At 37.0% G+C, this 23049-nt stretch overlaps 1 protein-coding gene and 1 long non-coding RNA gene across 4 annotated transcripts in view; one reads left to right on the plus strand and one right to left on the minus strand.

Moving 5' to 3' along the window:
* TENM4 (teneurin transmembrane protein 4) overlaps positions 1–23049 on the plus strand; it is a 1559611-nt gene that overhangs the window by 560015 nt on the left and 976547 nt on the right. The window lies entirely within an intron of this gene.
* Positions 12998–21057, minus strand: LOC135295550 (uncharacterized). The gene is made up of 3 exons (XR_010357680.1): positions 20282–21057; positions 16481–16747; positions 12998–13956 (listed from the first exon to the last, which is right to left on the minus strand). It is a non-coding gene; the product is annotated as an uncharacterized LOC135295550 (long non-coding RNA).

The raw sequence follows: 23049 nt of genomic DNA on the forward strand, positions 1-23049 counted from the left end.
GACAAGCCTTTTGTGCCGCACAAAGGCCCTCATAAACATTTAAGGCTATAGCAAAATGTCACATAAACCACTGGACTATTTTATAAGTAAGTCACCATAAAAATAGCCACAAATTTGCAAATGTCAACTATAATTGCTAATTTGCAAGACATGTCCAATTAAACAAAATTTTAGTTTGCTCAGAAAACACTGTAAATAGTCAATAATACTATAAATGCTATTTGAAAAGCCATCCACAATTGTAAACAAAGCTTATTGGATTAAGAAAACCTAGTGGATATTCTTCTAGCTGTTTTATTTTATTTTATTTTATTTTATTTTATTTTATTTTATTTTATTTTATTTTATTTTATTTTATTTTATTTTTCCATGTTTAAACATAAGGCTCCAGTGGGAAAGTAACATTTCTATAACAAAAGACAAACAGAAAAATGGGTTCTGATCTTTTCTGAGATGCATCTAAGCTTGTGTAACATGGTTGTCATGTGCAGGGCATGACACGAGCAGTGCAAAGCTGTGAGAAAAATCTCAGTCCTGCTCCAAATGTTTCAGTCCCCTTTAAGTAAACAGCCAGGGCTCTGGCTGTTTGAATTAGCTTTGAATTAACAGCTGAGTGGTCTTTAGTTGCTGAAGCAGAAATCTCCAGACCGTAGTCAAGGTAATGCAGTTATTTGTACTGGCTTTAAAAATATCCACTCTCTGAACTTCGGTAAGGCTGTATCAAGCACTGCCTTTACCCTGTAAGATCAGCTAAATTGGATAATAATTTCTTTGTCTTCACATCCACAATCTCTGTCTCTGGTCCATCTTTGAGCTGAAAATCCAGTTTTGAACAGCTGTGGTTGGATCCACAAATAAGATTTTTGTGAGGAATTTTTGCATATCTTACCTTTTAGAAGAGTAAGTCCCTAAGCTCCTAAGAACGATAGCTGAGTTTCCCTTGAACTCAGAAACCTGTGAAGCTCACAGACATTTCTGCTTCCTAAAGTCTTCTTCATGTTGATAATGTCATGCCTCATGCCCAAGTCATAGAATCATAGAATCACAGAGTGGTTTGAGCTGGAAGGGATCTTAAAGATAATTTATTTCCAATGCCCCATGATCAGGGAAATCTCCCACTAGTGCAGGGTGCTCTAAGCTCTGACAACTTTGTCAAATCCTAGCAGGAGTAATTAAATATTGCCTGAATTTCTTGCCTGGTCTATCAATAAAGGCTATTGAATTAATGATATAGGGATTGTGAAAATCTTTAGGGATTCTTTACAGGTAAAAGTAATATGACCTCTTTATATAAGGTCATATTAATGTTTGAAGCCTCCTTGATGTGTTTGTGTAATTTTTATTATTGAGGGGAATAATGTACTTACATTTAGTAGAGAAAAGATCCCTCTTACCTCCGTCATAGTATAAATAACCTGACATATTCAGGTCCCTTTCTGAAGAGCTCTGGGTTGCAGCACTTTCAGTAGATAAAAAACATAGTCATACCAAGGGAATATCAAAGAAAGTACACCTTATCACTCTGAAACACAAGGAACTCATCTATAGTTGAAAAAATAATTAATTTCTACAAGTGTCTCATTATTACCATTTTCTGAAAATCCTTTTTCCTAAAAGAATTATGTCCGTAGTTCTAAAGCACTACAGATTTAAAGAGCCAGGGCTAGAGCCCAAAGGAAAGATGCAGAGCCTTTAAGATCTGCAAAGGTGAAAGAGAAACCATTAAAATTGAAACAGAATCCAAAGTACTTTCTAGAAAAATGCGTAAGACTTTTGAAAGAAGCATCTTTGTGACTAGGAAGACAATTTTCCAGATGCAAAAACATTGCAAAAATTTTGAATAACCTCTTTACATTCTTGACTCCCAGTCTTCTGCTAATTCACACTGACTGTTTAGGGAACATCTCATCCAGGTATCCATACCTTGCTCAAAGAGACAAAACAACACAACTATGCCATCTGTGTTGATCTACAAAAACCTTCTGGACTTGAAAGAAATTTCAATCTCTTCAAGCATATGTGAGCAATGAAAGATCCTGGTGATCCAACATTGCTCTCAGCAATGGGAAAGCCAATTAAAATAACTGAATTGCAGTATGTAATTCTGCCCTCAGACTTTAATGCGACACCGAGTATGGATGTTCAGAATGGGGCTGACAGCAAAATCTACAAGAGTGATATTTTTTTAATCATATTTTATCTTCTTCTTTCTGGCAGCAGTAGGAAATTCCTTAAACTTTTCATCATAAGCACTGCTCTTCACTTATACATCACTGAACAAACATAGTTTTAGAACATTCTGGGAATACAGAACTAGACTAGTTTAATATTAGTGCATCAGAAAGAAGGGAGTGGTTTTGTTTCCTGATGTAGGATAGGTCTGCAAGAGTAGGGTTTCTGGATTCTACCCCAGAGAAAAACTAGAGAGATGGTGCTAAGGAGAGTGCTCTTTCCTATGGGACTTAAAGGAAAAGGCAAAATGACCAACAGCTCTTTTCCAATGAAGGGTGCCTATATCACACTGCGAATCAAACATCCTACGAACCAAAAGTATTTCATTCTGGGAAATACAAAAAATAACATTTTCAGGATTTCTTTTTCTTCCTTTCATTGAATGTTTGTTTAAGTGAAGATATTTTAGGTCAAACATTTAGCTTGATGAGCTTGACTAAATCCTGGAAAACCAGTATAAAGCAATATCCTTCCCTCTCTCAGCAAGAGAAAAAACTCTCACTAAATCTCAACATTGTTAGAGTAATTTTGGAGGGGCTCTTTAGTGGCTGTTGATGGTTTGAGACAGGCCCCAGTGTTATTCAGGGCTATAGATCTGGAGGCTACGTTCTCCCCAGGTTTGCTCACAAGACAGTGGCACCACTCTGCAGTGTTTTTGTCCAAAAGAGAACCACCTTCTCTCTCTAGGAGTCTCTTTTCAAGTATTGGAATAGATCATATGATTCCTACCAGTTGTGTTTCATGTTTGATTTGCAGTGACTGAAGCACTAATACTGTGAACAGAGCAGCAAGCATGCAAACAACACCAAAGGTCAGCCTTTTATCCTACAGGGATTGATAGGAGCTTTGCATTTCCTACAGGTAACACAAGTAAAACTGCATTCTCCAAAATATGATACTCCAAGGAGAATAGGAGCCAGCTGAAATCCCAGTTGAATATTTTGATAACTTGTTCTGTCTCCTTTATCTTAAATCCTGTTTAACTAGCAGCAGCTGCCACTGACATTTCCACTAGGATGGTACAGATGGAGCAGTGACTCAGATCACTGGCTCTGCAGAGTTATGAACAGCTAAAACTGTTGCTGATGAAGATTATCAACAGGGCTGTTTGAGAAGCTCATGTGTGATTGAGGCTTGCAATATGTGGAATTCAGATTTTCTGCTTGTATTGTTTTTGTGAAAGAAATTGCATCTATCTGCCTACATGTACAACTCCAAACATGAACAAATTCTTAGTCATCACATGTTTTGTAATCGTAACTTTCTCTGCTTTGTGTTTGTTAAGGAGTAGTTCAATCCAAAAGCAAAACTTGCATTAAATAAAAAGTTATTATTTTTAATGTCAGCATTTAATCTGGGACAAACATTTCTTTATTGCTTGATGTTCTTGTAGCCTGGAAATGGTTGGGGTGGAGAGAAGAAAAACAAGGTAAATCTGTTAGCTGAGGTTTCCTGTCATTTGGGTCACATCATTGCTTATAATCCCTCATTTTCCCTGGGGAAACAGAGAGTAAACAAGAAAATAGCTGCACTGAGTCTTTGTGATAAGGGTTTCAGTTGGAAAATATAATCTGTTTTGTCATTTCTTGGTCAAAAGATATTTTGAGATTGGTCATTCGTTTACAATGAGAGGTGTGTTTATTTGTGTCCTCTAACATTTTAGGTGCTTAGATTTCTTGGGAAAGGTTCCAAGCTAGTAGATTTAAGCAAATACAGTTTCAATTAATTAGAATATTTTACAGAACCAATTCTTTATAGACATCGATGATCTGTATAGCAAGAAAATAAGGTTACTTAAAATGGATTCTGCTGTTTCCTGGGACAGAACACAATTTTCTAAATTTTATTTACATGTCTGGAAATAATTCCTTACCTTGATCAGACACCAGGTAAACAGCCGTTTGTAATCTTTATTTAGAAAACAATCCTTTCTGCTTGGAACTTGCACACAAACATTCTAAAATATATCTCAGCTCAGAAATAAACATTACTAGGGTTTGGTTCAAATTCATGTCTTTCCTTGAATCTTGATGGGGTTGATGAAAGTCCAATAAATTGTTAGTTATGATGGATTTTGTTTCCAAAAACACAAGTCAGAGAGATAGACCCCATTTTTTATACTTAGCACACTATATGTTAAATCAAATAGCCACTATGGAGGCTAGTCGACCTTAATTAGTTAATGAGAGTTAGAGGCTTCTGTAATGATAACACAAGTTACTGAATGGGACATATCTTTTGTATTTGAAAGGAAGAAAGGTGCTCAGTTTTGCTGTATGACTCCCAGCTGCAGGATCTCATAGGCAGCAGGCTTTATTCCTTTACACATGGAATTAGGTTTTAAGATGAAGTAACTTCCTGGGAAACAATGGTGGGCATGTGAGATTTCTGGAAGCATTGTAAAATTTGTAAGCATTTTAGGATTGGGTTTGTTCCAGCTCCAGAGTCAGCATATAACTTAAACTACCTTTAGCATATTCCTAAGTACAACTTTGCTTCTTTTCACATGAGAAGAAAAAAAATCAACCCTGAAATCCTGAGATCATTTTAAATCTAATTAAAAGAAAGAAAGAAAGGTAGAGAATGTAATGTGTAATCTGTAGCCAAGATTTGAGATCCAGCCCTTGGAAAATCATGAAAATATTTCAGCAACATTGTTCCACAAATGCCTTAGTAAATCTTGCTAAACCCAGAGGCGCTGTGGATGCTCCATCCCTGCAGATGGTCAAGGTCAGGTCAGACAGGGGCTTTGAGCAACCTGATCTAGTGGGTGGCATTCCTTCCCATGGCAGGAGTCTTGGAACTAGATGATCTTTGAGATCACTTCTAATCCAAGCTTCTCTATGGTTCTATGCTTCTAAGAACAGCAGCAGCAGAAAAATATAACATGGAGTCTGTTGATCAGTATCATTGCAATTTATTGCACTTGAAACACAATCATTTGTAATTTCTTGAGATGGAAAATGAACAATATAACTACCATTCTTAGGATTCAACTCAAAAAATATTTATTCGTTTTGCCAAATGACCTTTTAAGGAACTCAACACATGAGTCAGGAACAGACTTTAAGAAAGCATTTGATCGGCATCATTTTCAGCATGGACATGTTAAGTTAACCTGGGAACTGGTTAATCTTACAAGCCCAGAGAAAAGAAATTGTCTGCCATCTTTAGTCAATTTCTCCTGAATTCTTTATTTGCCACCAGGTGTCAGCATGAGTGCACAGACACCCCAGAGATTCCTGAGAGGTCTCCAGAGAAGCAGTCTGTACAATGAGGATAATGTTTCATGTCAGTTCTCATGCTCCTGAAAATATTCACCATTTTTAGTTCCACTTTTGGGGAAAAACAAAAAAAGAAAATAAAGAGGCTGATATTGCTTACTTTTAATTGCATAGTCTACACCAGTTTTGTGTACTTTAGGTGTCCTAGAATCACCTATTCTATGTGCCCTAGTGTCTCCACCCATTCTCTTCTTTGCCCAAGAGTCACAGGGCTAGATTATCTCCCTTCAGACTCTAACCTGAAGATGTGGAGTCTATGAGGAACAAGGCAGGAAGGAGAGATCATTTTCACTTGATGTGAATAATACAGCTAAAGGACTTCTGATCACTGATAACTGTCCTGCTTTTTAAAAGTCACTGTCCATATACCCTTTCAAGCTGTTGATGACACCTAGCATTTATGTCCCCAAATCTCCTTTATGGCAAGTGGGTCTTTGGACCTCGATGGAAACAGCACCCTGGGATTGCCCTGCTAAAGGCAGTATCATGAGTTGGATTTCAGTTTATTAATATTTTAAGAAAATTCCTTCTGACTTCCCTTCAAACATTTGGACAACAGACATTTTACATCAGAATTTCCTTATTGCAGTTCCAGTGCCCTGATGAAAAAGAAGTGTCTTGTTTTCAGGATATTTCTTACATTACCTGGTTTCCTATTCCATGGTTTTCACAGAGGTCACTGTAGCCTTTAGTTATCTGTTATAGAGATGAACATGAGCTTAAGATTTTTGGTTCTGTTTAATGTCAAAATGTGTTTGGAATACGTGCTTTTAATAAGAGGAGAGACCTGAATAAATAAGAAATGTAACATTCCCATTACTATCACAGAATATTCTTGCTTTTAGTGAAAAGCAAGCTTTCCTAAACGAGAGAAGCCCTTCTTGATGCCAGGGAGATACAGACTGCAATGATCTGGTTATAAAGTCTTGTTTCAGTACTGCACCAATAAATCTTGCACAGGAAAGGAACGTGAGGACAGGAGGAGAGGTCTTATCAACCATTTGCTCCAAAAAGCTCTTCAAATCTCCTAGCTGTAACTGGGAAGAGGGCAACATGACTTTTATTGTCATCTCAGGTTTGTCTCCAGTGATTCTCCTAGTAGTCATCATTACTGTTGTGTTTTTCCTGCTTGTTGTTTCCTGGTACACTGTATTTATCATTTTTTATAGTCTGCAACTTAGTGATTTGTAGTTTGGGGTTTTTTTCTGTAGGGTGTTTTGCCTTTTTTTATAACTTCTATTTCACTCTTTTACTTTGTTTTCTCCAGCAGTGTAAGAGACACAACCCTGGCGCTGCAAAGTTGTACATGACGTGCAGGGCATCTATTTTTTACGTTTTGAGTGCTATGCAGAGACAATGATAGAATTTGAAGGCTTAAGGATCCAGATTTCTGGAAATGATTGGCTCTTTTTCTCAGGGTTCTTTGAAACTCTCCTTTATCAAATCAACATTACTGAGCTGCCCATCTAAAAACTGTAGTATTTTTACCATTTCAGGTCCTTAAGAGCATCTTTCATGTTTTTGTTTCATTTATAGAGTGTGTGCAACAAATTTTGTATAAATCTGTTAGAAAATTAAAAGTGAGAAGCATATTTATAATGGTGAATCACCAAAAGTAGACAAACCACCCAACCCAATATTTTACTGATACTCTACTGCAATCACTAGAGAGCTCTCTTTCAGCCTGCTGATTTAATTTAGCATTGAAATGTGTGTATCCATCTTTCTCTGCAACACTGTAGTGAGACTTGTCTGTAATTTAAAGGATTCTGTTTGCAGTCATGATCCAAGTTATCACTGTGGTTTACTGACTGAAGAACACATTTTTCTTTTTTTTTTTTTTCTGAAGCATTTACTAAATCACTTGCTGGTGGGTTGAGCTGATTAATGCACAGTATCATATCCAGACCAGAAAGTAGTTGAAAAGGGAGGGATATTCCCTACACCTCTTATTGACTGCTCATGGTTGGGTAAGAGCCGTGTTACTGTCATATTTACAGTGCTGGAACTGGAAGCATTTGTTGGTTCTGGAAGTACAACCTGGGTAAATTATCACACAGAGACATGTTGTATCATGTCCCTCCCGACCAGTTCCTTTTGGAAATGAACATCACCATGCAGGCAGACGAGAGAAGTAGAATGCACAATAATGACTGCTGGAGTAGTTTGACTGAAAATTTCCTTTCAGTTTCTATGTAATGTATCTTTATTGCACAATTTGGAGATGTTTTGCTGGAGTCAGTAATAATTATATATTGCAGTCCTTCCTTTCCCTCTATATGGACTTTTTTGGGTGTCTAATCAGCTGTACTGAAAAACATGAATGAAAAACACAAACCTTTTTTTTAAGGACCTCCAACAAATCTAATTTTCTCTATGCTATTCTGCTGGACATTTCTGTGTTCATTCAACCAAGTGCATTCTGCCAGCTGCTGAATTTGGCATGTGGAGATCTGACCTGCTGACCCCAGAAGATGCACCTCTTCAAGACACTGCCAAAGCTGGCTTTGTACTACAACCCATTGATTCCAGGATTTTCCTGGCAATGGCTCAGCCACTTATCTAAAATAGGATTTGATCCAGCACCCACAGATGTCAATTTAAAGGACTTCCATTAATTTCAGTGGATCTACCTCTTCCTTTTTGAAATTACCTTTGTCCTGAGAGTGGCAGAAGCCCCTGAACAGAGAGGTGCAAAGCAGGACACCAGAGCCACCCTAGCTTTCCCCACATAAAGGAAAAATGCACTGTTATCAGGAAAAACCAAAGCAACCAAAGAATTCAAAAGCACTTTTTTCCCCTACCTTTCAATTTTAAGGAACTGCAGAACTGCAAGTTCCTATTATTGTGCTATATTGTGTCATCTCAATTTCCAGCAGAATAAAGAGTTTCTATAAATGCAAGTTACTTTCCTTTGAAGAGTGACATGTCAATTATTTACATATTTTAATCCTGACTCAAAGAGATTTGTACACAAATGATTCATGTATAATAATTCATATTTATTTAAAGAATTATAGCCATTCTTAGGCAAAGTGCATGAAAACAATATTTTGCTAAAACCCCTATTAAACTATCTTGCATCCCCTTCTCATTGTCACTAATTAGTTGAGTATGAATGCAAACAGAAGCTTTCTCCCTTTTTCTCTAATTGAAATTTTATTATAGGCAAACAGAAAGTGAGAAATTAAAAGTAATATATATTCATGTACAAAAGCACCAGAGATCAGTGTCTTGCTTTAAAGAAGTCCTTTATTGCATGAAGCATTCCTAACACTGCAGCTCCAGTTTAGATGCTCTCCATTGAGGCAGCAGTTATGAAGCACCATCTCTCTCCTAAATAAAATAAGGGATCAAGGTCGCAAATGAGGAAAAAGGAATCTGATATACTTCAGATGCACCTTTTTGCCATTCTTTTCTCCAACTACAAAGAGAGGTCCTCTGATCAATTTTAGCTGTATTGCTTACTTACAGGCTTCCCTTTCACCCTAAATTCTTTCAAGGCTTGAAGGACTTATTTGAAGGAAATAGTGTGAAGATCAGGTCTCCTGTCCTCCATAGCAGCGACCCCCATCCATGGTGATCTAGTAGTGCCCTATCTAGAAGGTTCTAATGTCCTATAGGTCTGTGTAGCACTGAACAGGAAGTTGATCTTGGGGCTTTTGTAGTGCATTAGGTGATGAACACAGCTGCTCACAGTGCAGTGATGATTAGGGTTCAATAGGGATTAAGGAACAACAGGGAACCATATTTTTTAACTTACCTTTTAGGCTCTGCATAATATAGCACTTGGCTAGACTAATTGCTTCTTTCCCTTGTAATTACAAACTGACCTTTTTACAACTTCCATGTAAAAATGAGTGAGGCTTTAGTTGGACAACACCATGTTAAAGGCTGTTTCTGAAGGGTTTAATTTTAACTATTTAGATATTCTAAAACCTGTACAATATGTATGTACAATACATACAGAATGACCTTTATCCATACTGTGAAATATTTTCACACTCCAAACAAGACATTAAGTTGACTTTTGGAACTTGGTCCTTACCCAAGTTAACTCACCAGCCATTTTAACTCCCCAGCTCCCCAATTCCCAACTCCCTGCCCATGCTTGGGAGATTATAAAACAACTTTTTCCAAAAATATATCATTGCTCAGTTTGACTCTGGTGTGAAACCAAGCATAAGATCATATGAACTGGACCTCCTAATTCTAACTCTTGGCCTGACAGAAACACTGCAGTAATCTTGAGGGAGTCTGTTTCCATGAGATCTTTCATCTTAAATTTTTGATACAAGAGGTCTAGGTAAACCAAGACCCTTGAGGAATATAAAATGTTTTGCCATGTAAAGATAAATATTATCAGTGGTTTCATTCTAATGTACTAGGAAATAAGTGCGTGCATAAGGATGGAGGAATTAAGTAATGTTTGCAGTAGAATGTTATCGGAAAAACTTTCTTCAACTATATAATTTAATACTGAGTTATGGCCAATCCAGAAGCGCTAATTGATAACTGTTGTGATTAACAAATAATCCCTATGTATGGCACTAGCAACTCAGAAATTTATTCTGTTGTTATAAATTCTGCATTTCTGCTGAAGAGTGAGCAAAGACCACATGTAAAAATAACAGACAATTTGGGCATGAATGGACTTGAATGTGCAAAATTCACGCAGCTAGTCTTCATGATAAACCTAAGCATAGCACAGAACCACAGAAAGGGGTTTTGTTTTAAATTGGAAAAATGACTCCCAGTACATGCAGCTTGTTTTTGCAACCATGGGAATAAGCACTGCAGTGACAGAAATACTGTGCCTGCTGATATTTTATGAAGGTTAGAACAACAATCCACTACCTTCTGTATATGTTTGCCTCCTAGCAGTGGATTCCTGTTTTAATTTTAGCTTGCTTTATTGCTTGCTGGTTAGAGCATCAGGCAATACTAAAATTGTTATTAAATGCAATCTGTCTCTTTAATAACAGTTCCAAAATTAAAATCATAAAGTTGATTCATAAACCACAGAAATATATACAGTGGTTGGAGTAGCCTTCTTTCTGGGGCATTATTGAAAAGTACCAATTCAATGGACTTTATAGAAATAGCTTACAATTACTGTTGTAGATGGGAACAGGAAGCTTGTAATAACAGAGATGCATGTTAACGTGTACAATATAAATTTGAAAAAGGCTGCCAGCACCATCACACACTGCCTCTTACTCAGTGGGTTAAGAGGTGATAGTGTGCTTTTATTAGCCACTAGCTATTAAGGTAATATCAGAAATGGTAGAGGAGTCATGGAATCAGGACTGAGCATCAAAGTGATCAGCCACTCTTCCAAAGCTTATACCCAGACAGGCAATAGCTAAGATGGAGTGTGCAAGGGAACTTGCATATTTATTAAAATCAGCATTTTAATTATTGACAATTACTGACAATCTAGAAATATCCAGAAGCATTCAAGCTTTAACCTTTGTGACATGTTGCATTGTATGTGTTTGGGATACCCAGAAGTATCTCTGAGTTGGCTCTTTTTTCTGCAAAGGAATATGCAAGGAAAGTGTTGGGTAGCTGTGAAACAGACCTTAAGGAAACACATTATATGGGGATTCTTTTGTCTAGATTCAGCCCAGGCTATTTACCTTTAGCCCTGCTGGTTGAGAACCAGTCATGTGGGACAAGCTTATTTCATCAACATGTCCTTTTTTATTCTCCTTAAGAAAATATGATACCCAGACCTCAAAAAAGCCAGCAGCATGCCAAGCATGAATAGTTCTCTATCATTTGTAGCTAAGTTTGGAATTCTTCTGTGCCTTCCAAAATGTCCACAGATTTCCCCAGTTCTTGTTCACAGCTCTGTTAGTGGAAGTAGCTGGTACAGAGAGAAATGTTGGTGTCACTGTGTGTTTGTTGATGTTAGAAGCTGGCAAACATGAAATAGGATGCAAACTTCAGAAGTGCTTAGCTCTTCCCTGCATTCAAATGTGCATTTTAAAGCAGTTAATTTGAAAACCCATATGCTTAACTGATACAAATCAACCTTATTTTCCCATTTCAACCCTCACAGCTATGTATCAGCCAGCTGCTTAGGCATGCATCTGTATATTTTGGAGAGTTGAAAGAATCCTGTTATTCCATTTTGCAGGAAGGACGATGGAAGGAACAAGGGATTTGACTAGGATCAAATAAATTACATCTGTACTAGCATATTAATTGTGTCTTTGTATTCCAAAACTGCTTGCAGACTACCTCCTGGGAATGGTTCCTGGCCTACTCTGGTTCCTGAACTGTCTAGAAACTCTTTAGGAGGAAGGTAATCATGTCAGGGAAGCATCTAACAATGGAACAATTAAGCTGTTTGATTTTTCACAGTCGTTTTCCAAACAGGCTGAAACGAGTCAGAAACATTAAAATAATTTTATTTTGGCGGTAATTAACATATTTACATCAGACACTGATGTTATGTTCACCCAGACCTCTAAATCCTTAGGTGTTTCAGAGTAAATTTACCAGCAGAGATACCTGGTGATACAAAACACTTCGAAGATACCTGGTGTTCAGACTATAGGTAGTTTTTCAGGGTCAGGTTACATCCTAAGTCCTCCAGCAAATCCTTGCCACATTTGTAAGCCTAATGTTGTCTAACTAGAGCAAGCTGATGATGATTTGTGTCTCTGCTGCTCATACAGAAACTTTATGGTTTTCTGCTGATATCACTATTAAAAAGTGCTTGGGTTCACTGCCACTCTAGTGATTTTGCATAGTTTAAGTAACTTTTTCATCAAATATCAAAGTTTTCATGACAGTTTTTTGTTCTTTCCATTTCCAGTTAATTCCCTGATCATGTTGTTATCAAGAAAACATTGAAAATACCTAAAAAGAAGTATCTTTGGCACACTCTGAAAGTGCAGAGAGAAGACATACAGAAAAATTGGCATTTGAATGAGTTATTCAGATAGAATCACAAAAAAGCAACACAAAAAAGCACAAACCAAAAAAACTTACTAATAGATTCTTTAACACTTAGGAGATCCAGACAGCATTAAATAGAATGAGAATAAAGATACCAACAGGAAATCCATCTCTTCCGGAAAAATTGGGGGTTTCTTATTTTTTTTTCCCACATCAGTATTTCTAGGTTCTGGACAGCTATATATACCAATGAAAGTATTTCCACAGTGCCCTCTGCTCTGAAAGCAAGCAATAAAATTACTTAAGTTTAAATAGTATTCTAGTGTTAAGGACAGGAGAGGCAAATATTGCAGGTGATGCTGGCTGTTTTAAGGATCATAAAGATTTGTAACTATTGTATTTCTTCTGCCATAGTGTTTCCCATTTTTAATATTTCTTTTTTTTTTTTTTTTTCTCCTACCCCTAGAGAATGTATCTGTATTTCCTGATACACTTATGCAATTAAAAGGAAAAAAAAAAATCTCATTTTGCCCTTATTTGTCTCTGCTATTTCTTTCCTGTCTCGGTGGCTTTTATTCTCCTCACATGGGATCATCTCAAACACACAGGGAGCCATTTCCAGGTTTGCACGAATCCTGTTATTTAGCCATTTGTGCCTGTATCTTTTGTACGTAGTGTTCTGTGTTCGCACTCTCATTACAGTCATTTCTCACAATTATGTTCTTTGCTTTGGTATCAGAAGATTGCAGACTTCTCACTGCACTTGTAGTCTGCATGAGATTTCTGGTTTTGTGTTGTCGTTTACTCTATTTTTCTTTCTATGACAGTCTTTGAAAGGAGAACAAGACATCTTGGATATTAACACCAAACAGAGCCTGCAAAACAAAGCCATCTTCCAAGATGTGATTTGAATTTGAAGTTTTTTAAGTATCTCATCATCCCTATCATGCTTTAACCCTTTTTGCTGGCTAAGAAAGGCAGAACTGATATAGCCAGGTGATTTTTGTCAGTAGTTTAGGAGGGTGAAGATGAGGTAAAATACAGCTCTGTTGGTTTAGGATTTTGTAGGGGGAAGTGTGTTTTTTGTTCAAAATTGCAATTACTTTATTTGCCTATGTATATACCAACCTATCTCCTTTCTTAGAAGAATATTACACTTTTAAGACCCAGACACACAAGTACATTTCTGGTACTCTAGACAAACAAGAGGATGAGATCAACACTCCCCTGTCATTAGTAAGACAACTTTAAATGTAATGGGACATATAATTGCCAAAAAATGAACAGGAGAAAGAAAAAACAATCTAGCTTGTTTCACATAAATATATTTGGTCAAAAATTTACTGCGTCTCCAGAAGAAATTTGCTGAGGAATGTGTTAGTGTTTGAGGATATTGATATCACTGGATGAAGTTATGATGTCTTAGGAAAAATACATCTGATTCTTAGAAAATTTTGATGTACATAATCAATACTGTCACAGAGATTTAAGTAAGCTGGACACGAGATCCACTTGTTGTAATTCAACACTGCAAAACAGAAAGGTCAGGCATTAAACATAAATGGGCTTTTCCAGTGGCCCAAGCAACATGGACAGCTTTCATCACATTAAAATAAAGTAAATAATTTTTTAAAATTAATAAATGGAAAACATTCCAATCCTAATGAATAAAGGAAAATTAATGTAGTCACTTCAATGTTGTCATCCTGGGTCTACCAGCAGCCAGGAGCTATGGCCCCACTATCTATGTTTCTCCTTGACCCTGTATTCTCCTTCATGTGCTAATTCTGTTTGGCACTTGCACTCAGATGTTATCATTTATTACTGAAATGATGATCATTTTTGTTTAGTGTAGTGTCTGTCTAAAGTAAGTAGATGGAATGAGAAGTCACAGGAGTAGCAGAAGGGAGGAAAGAGAAAAAGAGAAAGACATGAAAAGAGTGATGAACAAAAGCAGATAACAACAGAAAAAGCGGTAGAATTGCTAGTCTCCATTTAGGGCATGAAATTCTATAATGTGTTCTTCAAGCAACGAGGCTGAAGAACCATGAAGGTCTTTCGTAGCACTGAGATGAGTTCTACAATTGAAAAACAGAAAAATGCCATATTTTGCCTTTTCATATTATCTTTTTATTCCCCCAAGGTTTCCATTGACATCAGAAGAGAAAAGGCAATTTGAAATCTTAATCCTAACAATAGCCAGGTCTATTGTTATGAATTAAAAGTATGATCTAGCCTTTTCCATTGAAAGACCTGCAGCTGCCCAGTTAAAAATCAGGCTGGACTTTCTATCTGATTATCTTTTAATGCCTGTGATTAAATTAAAGATACCTATTCTGATTCATATTTTTTTCATAACATTTTATAATGGTTTTCAGTTTTATAAAATCCTTTCTGTTTTCTTTTTTTTCCTCAGACACATTTCAAAATTTTCATCCCAAACTGCTATTAATATAGACATGACTGCTGCTGATCTAAATGACAAAGGAATTTAGTAGGAAACTACTGAAATAAGAAGAAATTAATGAAATACAAAAATGTACGTTAAATTTAAAATTACAAGAAATTTTAATGGAGATTGGTGTAATTTAAGCCCAGATGGCAAACCAATCCCACAGAGTTTCTTGCTCACTCCCTGCAATGGGGAGGAGAGAATCTGCAAAGTAAGAGCAAGAAAAGTCATGGGTTGAGATAGAGGCATTCACAAGCAAAGCTAAACAAGGGATTCGTTCTCCAATTCCCACCAGAATTCAGGTATTCAGCCTTCCCCACTAAAGCAGGTTTCCATCACATGTAATGGTGATCTGGAAAGACAAACACCATCACTCTGAACATCTACCTCTTCTTCCTGCTTCTTACTCTGACTTAATATGCTTTGCATGATGCCATATTGTCTGAAATATTCCTTGGGTCAGTCAGGGTCAGCTGTCCCAGCCGTGTCCTTTCCCAGCTACTTTTGCAGCCTCAGCCCCCTTGCTGGAGGGATGGGGTGAGGAGCAGCAAGGGCCTTGACACTTCTCACATGAACATGCCTGTGTTATCACCACTGTTTTTAACACAAATCCAAAGCACAGGCCCGTACCAGATAAAGAAAATTAACTCTATCCCAGCCAACACCCAAAAGACTCAGTCTCTGGTATAATCTGCTAGTGTGAATGGTGAAGTGTACTGGAAAAATTGTTGTTTGGACTCTATCTAGTCTGCCAAGTGCTCTTTATTGCTCTTAATTGCTGAATTTCTAATTGCTTTGTCCAATAACCTGTATAATACTCCGTGGTATTTAATTCTGGATCATAAGCTGTCAGTCATGACCATCCCCACTGCTCTTGTGTCATCACAGAGCAATCTGTCTAATAACCAACAATAAACGTTTCTACTGAGAAAATACATTCTGAAACAAACATCATCTTACAGAAATTGGGAAAGAAAATGTATTCCAAATAAGATAAATAGAACTGTGAGATAAATAGCCTCAAAAAAATACTTGATCTTGGAAATGAAAGTCCAGGAAAGCCGCAAGGGAAAGAAAGATTGATCAATAGATGATTACAATGGCAGATATGCAGAATCAACATCTTGAAATTGATTTTGCAACTCTTGAGAATTTATGACATGAGCTAAAATTGCCAACTTGGTGGGAGACAGGACTTTTTTAGTGTTGCAACATGTTTTTATCCCATAACTTTGTTGCTCTGAGTGACCTGTTTTATGAAACCAAATCAGTGGAACAGAGAATTTATCATTCTTTCAATGCACTTACAAAACACTATTTCATGATCCTAACATGATTATTGAGTTAAGAATGGCTTGTATTTCTAATTGTCCGTCTGAAAATATGTGGTAGTCTAGTAAACAGGAATTCAGGGCTCTTCAATCAGAGGAGCAGACTTGACTGCCATTGACTGAAATAACTTTTTGTTATGTAAGACGGTACAGTAAGCCTTGGTAACAATGAGGATCAATTGTGTGAAAATAACAAATTTTCAGTACAGAAGATGATATAGTTAGTGATAACAGAATAACCTTGTATTCAGAAAACAGTGCCAACTGACCTGCATGCCAGAAAATGGGCTCTGGCAGGTGTTTCATAAGAGAAGTTTCAGACACAACTTCATGCAGAAAAAAGTAGACTGGCATTATTTCCTCTTTGGCCATTGGAAGATAATATCTTCGATCCTTGATCATGATGGTTTCTTATTCTGTAGTATTCTCATATAAATAAGCAAGGTTATTCCCTGAGCAATTCACTAAGTGCACACATCAGAATGTAAGCTGATACACACTGCATCTTCTTTGCCTCTTTCATTCACCTCTGTTTCCTTTTAAATCAAAGGCAGAAGGTGAGAAGAAAAATATATGCTATTGTCACTTACCTTATAAATGAGCCTTGTACCAGGTAAATATTTATTCTTTATTTTGTAATGCTTACTTCTGTTAGAAGAAAAGCAGACATGCTAAATACTGATTCATTCCATTAGATTGCAATGATCAGGTCCATATTAGGTTGTTAGTTGTTAAAATATGGTGAACATATTTTCTGAATTATAATTTAAATTTAAAAGAAACATGCTGCTTTAGTGTCATGCACCATAATACGTAGGACAAATTCAAAAATAAGAAGAAAAAGTTACTAGAAATGACATTTTTTTCAAGTGAGTTTGAACGCATATAAGCAGGAACCCGCCTTTAGTAGTACTTCTGGGAATATATTTTGCGATTAACTGAAAAAAAATTGGTTTCTGGGGAAAAGAAAGGGTGGGAAAACAAATATCCTAATATAAATACAAAAATACAATTTCTTAAGGCAAATATTTAAGATTTTATTATTCCAGTCAAAAGCTGTGAAAATATCCCAATTTATTTACTTTATTTATGGGAGAAATCTTATAAAGATGACTAGTTTCCTCAACAAAAGTAAGCTGTTCCAGTCTCTTGCAGCTTCTGAACCATGAAAATACCTGATGACTACAATTATTTTTGTAGCTTCCAGGCACAAAGCAGTGTATAGTTTATTTAGTGTATGTCACATGATAAGTTCTCCTTTATTTCTGTCTTTGAACCATGTTGGGAAAGCAGCTTGATGACAATCAATGTGGGAACTTCTCTGGTCATTTTGTTCTCTTTCTAAGCAAAGCTTCAGAAGTGTTTAAGAATATCTCAACAAAATATATTGAGTCATGTTTAAAAATATACTCAAAATTTTTGAATTTTATTTTAAATTTTTCCAGCATATTGCAAATTCATAGTTCCTGGTACTGTGGAATGGATTAAGATTCAACATCAGAAATTACTTTTGTTTGCTGCCCAGATTGATACACTTTTTTCCATCCTCAAGAAGTTCTGATTACTACCTCTACAAAGACAGTCTGGAGTGCCCTTGTAATGACCTTGGTGCTCAGCAATGGGAGGCCACCAGGCCCCATGCCATAGTCAGCAATGGGCACATATTTAATTCCCTTTCCCTTTGTTCCTGACAAAGCCCTGCTTTTTGCCCTGAAAATCTCTCATTATATTTTCCTAACCCCACCCACACATACTTGATCAGACTACTTGTCCTGAGTGACATGTCCCTGGTTCTTTCTATTGAATGCTTCCAATGTTTGAGTTTAACATTTTATCCGTGGGGCACTACTGTAGTCACTGTTGGAACCAGCCTTGGACAGCACCTGGCTCTGGATACATTAAACACAGGGGAAATTTCTGGCAGCTTCTCACACCAGCCACTCTTTTTAGTCCCCGTCCTTCGAAAACCTTGCTGCACTAATCCAATACACATGGTTTCAGCATAAATTCAAAACAAGCAGTACATTAACTAGGGCTTATACATTTTCCTTTGGCCCTATTTTGGAGGAAGATATCCATCTTTTCTGCTGTCTTGACTTTAACTGCCTGTGATTTTGTTCCTTGAAGCAGAAACCTATGCTCTTTAAGGCTATTAGCCAGAAATATTGTGCAATCACTCTGTTAGCAAATAATTTTAAATCTAATTTAAACAAAAGAGTGATCATATATGTGTTGTATTAACAATGAATAATTACTTTCCACAAATATATTTACTCTAAAGGACTAATGACATAAATTCATTTGAATTGGCATTTCAGAAAATGAAGCCCACTAGAAAGAAAATAAAGTAACATAAGCAGTAGTGCCAGGTTTATATTTTCATTTAATTTAGGGAAAAAAATGTGGACCCCTGCTTTCAAAAAGTGCTGATATGGGATATATGTAGTAATATTTTAGACCTCTGCAATGTGGTCACCTTTGGCTCCATGTACAAAGTTGAAGGAAAGAGGCATTCCCTCTCTATAGTTCATTTGATCACTTTTAGGCAGCCTAAAACCTCTGCATCTCTTCCTCAACTGCTCAATTGTACAGAACAACTCTGTCACCTCTTAACCTTGTAGATCTGCACACTAGGCATGAAGAATCAGTACTCAGGTATTGAACTACCAATAAATACATCTGCAGTGCTGTACAAGAGCACCTTTCTGCATGTCTCAAGCTTACCAGGGGCAATGCTGATGCTTCCAGTAAAGGCACTGTGCCATTATACTGCCCCTGCTGACACAACTGGCCCTTGGGTAGAAAAATATCAAATGAAACACCACAAGATACTTATTCAGAGCTATGACTTTGTGCTCACTGTGATTCTGACTTGTTTTGAGGTGAGGGAAAGAGCTGGCAGAGAAATCCCAATTCTACACTCAGTTTTGTAGACACCAGCTGTGAGAAGGGGTCTTAGCCTGCTGAGCCAGAGCGGCATTCTGGGGAAAATGAGCAGCTGATCACAGTCTTGCTGCCTGTCTGCAAGTCAGGAGGAGTCATGAGCCCTCTGACAGCTATCAGACAACCTTCAGCTGTCATTTCCTCAGAAATACTTCACACCAGCGTTCACTTGTAACACCCCAAGAGCAGCAGTAGTGTTTCAAAGAGAATCTGTAAGCTTAGACCTTGCTGCAGCTGATGTTAACCTAGACTACTCTGGGTCAAGGTTAATCCAGTCACTGAGCCTCTTTGACTGCTGTGTGATATAGCAATATCTACAGGCAGCTGATTTCTCTGGTGTCACAACAATGTACACATCTGCTTCCTTTTGCAGCATTAGAACTTCCTTTATTTCTTTTGCCAAAGTGTGTTCTGACTTGTCAGAAGATTTATAATCACCTTCCTGCTGCTGCCTGGGTGAATATATTAGGTGAATATATTCTTGATATATCCAGCAGTTCTCATTGGGATTCCTAGTGTGTGAGGAAGGAAAGGGACAGGAAAATAGGAATGGTCCATGCTATGTCCAGCATATTCCAAAAGTGTTAGGGGCTATGGTTAGTACCTGATGCTACTGTTCACCTGAATATCACCTGCAGTGTTATTTTTTGTTACTAAGGAAAAAAAAGAACAAGAAAAAGAAAGAAAAAGTGAAAGAGGGAAAGAAAGAAAGAGAAAGAAAGAAAGAAAGAACGAACTACATGCAGTTTCTCTAAGTGACTAATTCTTTTGTATACTTTTGTGTTTCTCCAATCATGGCTGTTCTGAAATCACGGCAGAGTCTTTCATGTTTCCTTAATGTGTCTTTAGAGTCCTTGCCATACTAGTTAGGAAGAATATTTTCATCTTTATTTTTCATGGTACCGGATCATGTAGTCTATGTCCTCTCATAATTTAGATAGGTATTTTCTTATTTTAAATTAATCTGCTTTAGATTTGTGAAGTAATCGGTACTTATTTTTCAATCACAACCACAAATATACTTTATTTAGATGTTTTCGGAGTTATATTCTGTGAATCTACAAATAAAACTGCTCTTAAAGAATCTAATAAGATTTTGGAAAGTGGAGAAAATATTCCCCAAATACCTGTAAACCAAACTTGTATATCATTTTGCAGTGCAGATATCAATGGCAGTCTTCATTATATTTCCTGGAGGTTATTACATCTGTGGTAATCCCATTAGGTTTCATTTATCATGTCTGGAGAAAACTGGGCTCTTTAGGGGAATTTTTCTGACCTATTGTAAACATGCATATATGATGATTAGATGAATCACACTGTAAAACTTTCTGCATTAGTCATCAACTCATTACATAAGATGATTCCACCTTATTTCTGTGGATTAGTGAACTCTATTTTACTTTATCCTCTTTTTCAGGTTCAATTATAACTTAGAATATCAGCACAAGGATTATTTACCTCTCTATGAAGATTTCCTCTTTCTCTCTGTCTTCTTCATTAATCCAGCCCACAAGAACCTGTCCTGCCAGGCACAGCATATCTCTAGATTTCCCTTCAACTAAATTCTCAGACTGGGTGCTAGAACTAAAGAATATTTTCCCTTGTTCCTTTTAGTGTAGTGGTACTCAGAGCTGGCTGAGACAGAACTCAGATGTCTTATATTGGAAACCTTCAGGATTTAAATTCCTCCCTTCTTGTTTTAAATTATTTTAGTATATGCAGTATCAAAGTTTTATATAGGAAATTTTGAATCCTCTTCTTTTTTTCAGGCTTGCCAAAAAAGCTTAAACATAGAACAGGTGGTCAGAGGGATAAGTTCAAGTTTGATCAGGACAAGTTCATGTTGTAATGGCATATCTCTGAAAATATTCCAGGCAAGGTTGAATGGAACCCTAAGATACTTGGTCTAGAGGGTGACATCCCTGCCCATGGCATGGGGGTGGAACTAGATGATCTTTAATGTCCTGTCCAACGCACACCAGCCTATGATCCTGTTCTGTGAATATTTTTATGCCTTCTTTCCTTTTTTTTTTTTTTTCTGTTTTTCTCTATTGGCATTGACAATTGGAATAAAAATTTACCCATCTGCCTTAGATTCAGATCCTGTGTCTGATGCTGAGGTGTCTTAACAGTCTGCTTAGGAAGCAAAGGAGCAGAGCATCCACTGCAGCTGAGTGAGACTGTTGGTGCTGGTCCCCAGGTCTCATTTCCCACACACACGGGGTAACCTGGCAGATGTATTTCTTAGGGGAATACTAATGTTAACAGAGAATAATTTAGGTTTCAATTTACGCCATCTTGAGCTTTCCATACATTTGCTGGGGGGAATTACTTTTGCAAATCCTCCGAGTGGATTTATAACCAAATGAGTGTTTGGTTTCACATTACTGCATGCTGAGAGGGAAGCCTGTCATGGGAAAAAATATCTGCCCTAAATTTTCATATCCTTCAACCTAAAAAGGTGGGAAGATTAAACATTAGCTTCTGTGTGTTCTCAAAGCAAAAAGGAAAGGAAAAAATATTTTGTGGACTGATGTAACTTAAAATACTGCAATGCATCCACATTGTCCAGAGCAGTTGTGGATGTCCCATCCCTGAAAATGTTCAAGGCAAATTTTGTGGGGCTCTGAGCAACCTGGTGAAGTGGAACATGTCCCAGCCCATGGCAAGGATTTGGAACTAAATGATCTTTAAGGTCCCGTCCAACCTAAACCATTCTATGATTCTACAGTACTATGATGAAGGTGAGAGAAATACGTAATTTTTTTTTTCTGTATTATAGGCACAGTGAAAGCCTGAATAATTATACATGGTACTAGACATGAAAAACACTGTATAAGCTCTTGACATTAAGTACTAAAATGAACTGACAGGCTGCAGCTGAGCTCTGTATCTTATATTGTGCTTGTCTAAGGGAGAGTTACAGCAGAGCTTCCAAAATAAGAATGGCATTTGACATCGTATTGCTTTACAAATAAGACATGAAAGAGTCTCCTGTTTAGACCTTTGTGTGGGCAGAAAGACAGCAGAGGACATGAGATGATGTCACCTTGGGAGTTGTCAGCCTTCAGAATTTCCTACCAGGAGTCATAACAAATATTCTGTGATGTTTTCAGGTACTTCGTCTGAAGTCCAGTAAGGATGTACTCAATTTTGCCACTGTCCAGCAAGCTGGTTTCATTGTTCCCATCTGAAATGGAAGAGTAAGATACCTTTCAAAAAAGAATAAACAGGCACACTGAAACTACAGGTGTTATATACATATTTTCTGGAATGCAGCTAAATATATAAAGGCAAAGACTGATTAAAATATTCTTTTTCATGGAACTTCTGAAGTTATCTCAATTTTAATATTTTTTTGACAGAAAGTGTAAAAACTGTCTTTAAAACTAAACAAGAGAATTTCTCTATAACACCTTTGTTTGGAAATCTTTCCCTTTTCCTATCATACTGGAGGCTTTCCTTACTTTCTGGTCTCAGCAGGAAAAGAATTGGCCACAGGAAAGAATGGAATGCTTTAGTGTATTTGCATTGCAAAGATAAATTGGGGTTCCTCTCTGGAAGACGTCTTTTTCTCCAGACCCAAATCACCACAGTTGCCATAATGTAACATTTTTTTTAATATTAAATTTAACTTTCATTCATCATACCATAAATTATACTCAAATTTGAAGGGGAAATTTGTGATCAGTCCTACCTACATAGGCTGCATAAAAGTTGTTTTTCTGCAAAAATTCCTCACACCATTAAAGGATTAGGTCCTTTTACTTCAGGATTAGAGTGTGCCTGTATTCAATAATATAGGGCTTTATTCACAGGTTTTCTTTTGCCAGCAAACCTTTTACGCTGCACATGTTGTAGCATTATGCATCTTGTTCCATGGATATCTTTG

Source organism: Passer domesticus, chromosome 2, assembly GCF_036417665.1.
Source record: "Passer domesticus isolate bPasDom1 chromosome 2, bPasDom1.hap1, whole genome shotgun sequence".
NCBI classification, from domain to species: domain Eukaryota; kingdom Metazoa; phylum Chordata; class Aves; order Passeriformes; family Passeridae; genus Passer; species Passer domesticus.